Source organism: Parambassis ranga, chromosome 17 (assembly GCF_900634625.1).
Source record: "Parambassis ranga chromosome 17, fParRan2.1, whole genome shotgun sequence".
In the NCBI taxonomy this organism is placed as follows: domain Eukaryota; kingdom Metazoa; phylum Chordata; class Actinopteri; family Ambassidae; genus Parambassis; species Parambassis ranga.
The window spans coordinates 20,629,738-20,632,471 of NC_041037.1; the positions used below are offsets into that span (position 1 = coordinate 20,629,738).

The following is a 2,734-nucleotide window of genomic DNA, read 5'->3' on the forward strand; positions in this document are numbered from 1 at the left end:
ATGGCGCACAAAGAAAATCGACTGGATCATGAAGCAATCTCCTGTTCCATCTGTCTGGATCTACTGAAGGATCCGGTGACGATTCCCTGTGGACACAGCTACTGCATAAACTGTATTCAAAGCTACTGGAACAGAGAGGATGAGCAGAGAATCCACAGCTGCCCTCAGTGCAGGAAGACTTTCACACCGAGGCCTGTCCTGGTGAAAAACACCATGTTAGCAGAAATAGTGGAGCAGCTAAAGAAGACTGGACTCCAAGCTGCTCCTGCTGATCACTGCTACGCTGGACCTGAAGATGTGGCCTGTGATTTCTGCATTTCTGGAAGAAAACTGAAAGCTAACAAGTCCTGTTTAGTCTGTCTGGTTTCTTACTGTGAGGAACACCTGCAGCCTCATGATGATGTGCCTCAGCTGAAGAAACACAAGCTGGTGGAGCCCTCTAAGAACCTCCAGGAGAACATCTGCTCTCGTCATGATGAGGTGATGAAGATGTTCTGTCGCACTGATCAGCAGTCTGTCTGTTATCTTTGCTCTGTGGAGGAACATAAAGGCCACGACACACTGCAGCAGAGAGGACTGAGAGGCAGAGAGAGCTCCAGGAGAGTCTCCAACAAATCCTGCAGAGAGTCCAGGACAGAGAGGGAGAAGCTGCTCCAACAGCAGGTGGAGGCCATCAGTTGCTCTGCTGATAAAACAGTGGAGGACAGTGAAAGATCTTCACTGAGCTGATCCGTCTGATCCAGAAAAGAAGCTCTGATGTGAAGCAGCAGGTCAGATCCCAGCAAGAAGCGGAAGTGAGTTGAGTCAAAGAGCGTCAGGAGGAGCTGGAGCAGGAGATCACTGAGCTGAAGAGGAAAGCTGCTGAGCTGGAGCAGCTCTCACACACAGAGGACCACATCCACTTTCTACACAACTACTGCCCACTGTCAGCACTCAGTGAGTCCACACACTCATTCAGCATCAACATCCGTCCTCTGAGGTACTTTGAGGATGTGACAGCAGCTGTGTCAGAGCTCAGAGACAAACTACAGGACACTCTGAGACAGACGTGGACAAACGTCTCCCTGACTGAAGTGGATGTTTTACTGTCAGAACCAGAGCCACAGACCAGAGCTGGATTTTTACAGTATTCATGTGAACTCACACTGGATCCAAACACAGCACAGAGAGAGCTGAAACTATCAGAGGAGAACAGAAAAATAACACATGTGAAACGTCAACAGCGTTATTCTGATCATGCAGATAGATTCACTCAGCACTATCAGGTCCTGAGCAGAGAGAGTCTGACTGGACGTTGTTACTGGGAGGTGGAGTGGAGAGGAGGAGCAGTTTCTGTAGCAGTCGCATACAAGAGTATCAGCAGAGCGGGGAGAGGGAATGAATGTATAGTTGGACTCAATGACAAATCTTGGGCTTTAGATTGTTTCCAAAACAGGTACAGATTTTATCACAACAACGTCGCCACTGAGGTCCTCCTTCCTCCAGAGTAGGAGTGTACCTGGATCACAGAGCAGGTATTCTGTCCTTCTACAGCGTCTCTGACACCATGACTCTCCTCCACAGAGTCCAGACCACATTCACTGAGCCGCTCTATGCTGGACTTGGGTTAGGTATTTCCTCCTCATGTGAGTTGTGCAGTGTGAAGTAGAACAGATCAGTCATAGAGGTCATGAGTTCAGGTGGAACTCTTCACTTGATGCTTCAGACAGAAAGAAATGTTGGAGGTTCAGATTCATCACAAGCTGGCTTCATAACTTGTGTTTTCTCTGATGTTCACCACACTGTAAACACCATGTGTGAGTACATAGAAACATGTCTCCATGAAATCCAACATGGAGGTCTGTCTGAGCTCTTACACATGGATATTTGAGTGTACTTTGAGCCTTAACCTTCCTTTGATTGACACATGATCAGTTATCAATGTGATTATTTGGTTTCTGTATGTATTGATTTTTCTGTAGATACAGAGGACGAGTTTGTTTTCATGATTCCAGACATTTCAATCACAAAGAATCTAAACTTGTTTTCTCACTGTAATAAAGGATGGTTTTCATCATCATTTCATGTGTCAGTCTCACATTCATCGTTTTATTCATAAAGTTTTATTGAGAACTTTCCAAGACATACAAAACTGCACTAAGATCATCAACAATAAGAAACAACAATAATAAACGACAGATCTACATTAGAAATTACAGGACAAGAGACATTCAAACAAAACTAAACACATCTATTTGTTATTTTTAATGAGCTTCAGAGACTTCAGAAGTGATTTTGTTATAAAAAGAAGTTTCAGTGGAGCTCTTCTGCCTCCTAGTGGTTGTTCTGTGTATGACACCTTGCTGCTCTGAAACCTCTGTTTACTGTGAAGCTGTGGATGTAAATACATGTTGTGTGTTTGACCTTCAACAGACCAGACACTGACTGAATGAGGCCGAGATGTTCCATTGTGTTCAGAAGTTGTTACCATGGTAACTACGTCTGAACTTTTAAAGACAGCGGTTCACTTCCTCATTCGTTCACGTCTTATCAGGCACATTTTGTGGAGACTGAGTGAATAATGATCAGCTGACATGTTCTGTTATCAAAGGCCATGAGGAGACTGAGTCAGTTCACAGAGCTACATTCACACCAGAGAGGGTTTGAGGCTGTGACAGGGTTATTATACCACCCAGAGCAGCCCGATCAACACAAAGTATTCACATATACTATACTTCTGTTATTTTTCACATTG

At 44.7% G+C, this 2,734-nt stretch overlaps 1 pseudogene; it reads left to right on the top strand.

Moving 5' to 3' along the window:
* LOC114450039 (tripartite motif-containing protein 16-like) lies at positions 1-1,869 on the top strand (annotated as a pseudogene).
* Positions 1,870-2,734: the final 865 nt, after the last annotated feature.